Here is a 323-nt window from a genome sequence, read left to right as displayed (position 1 = left end):
CAGAGTGCTTGCCTACCAGACACAATAGCTTGGGTTTGAACCCCAGAGACACATTGTTCTAGTTAGCTTTTCTGTTACTGCGACAAACACTCTGACCAAAACAGCTTGGGGAGGAAAGGGTTTATTTCTCCTTACACAGCAGGAACTCAAAGCAGAAACCATGGAGGAATGCTGCCTACCCCCAGGTTTGCTCAGCTACCTTTCTTGTACATCCTGGGCCCACCTGTTACTGCCTACAGTGGGCTGGGCCCTCCTACATGGATTAGCAATCAAGAAAATGTCCCACAAACTTGCCCACAGGTCAACCTGATGGAGGTGGTTCT

This window comes from Nannospalax galili, unplaced genomic scaffold (genome assembly GCF_000622305.1).
Source record: "Nannospalax galili isolate Female #2095 unplaced genomic scaffold, S.galili_v1.0 scaffold239, whole genome shotgun sequence".
NCBI lineage: Eukaryota > Metazoa > Chordata > Mammalia > Rodentia > Spalacidae > Nannospalax > Nannospalax galili.
Note: the sequence above shows the minus strand (reverse complement) of the source record.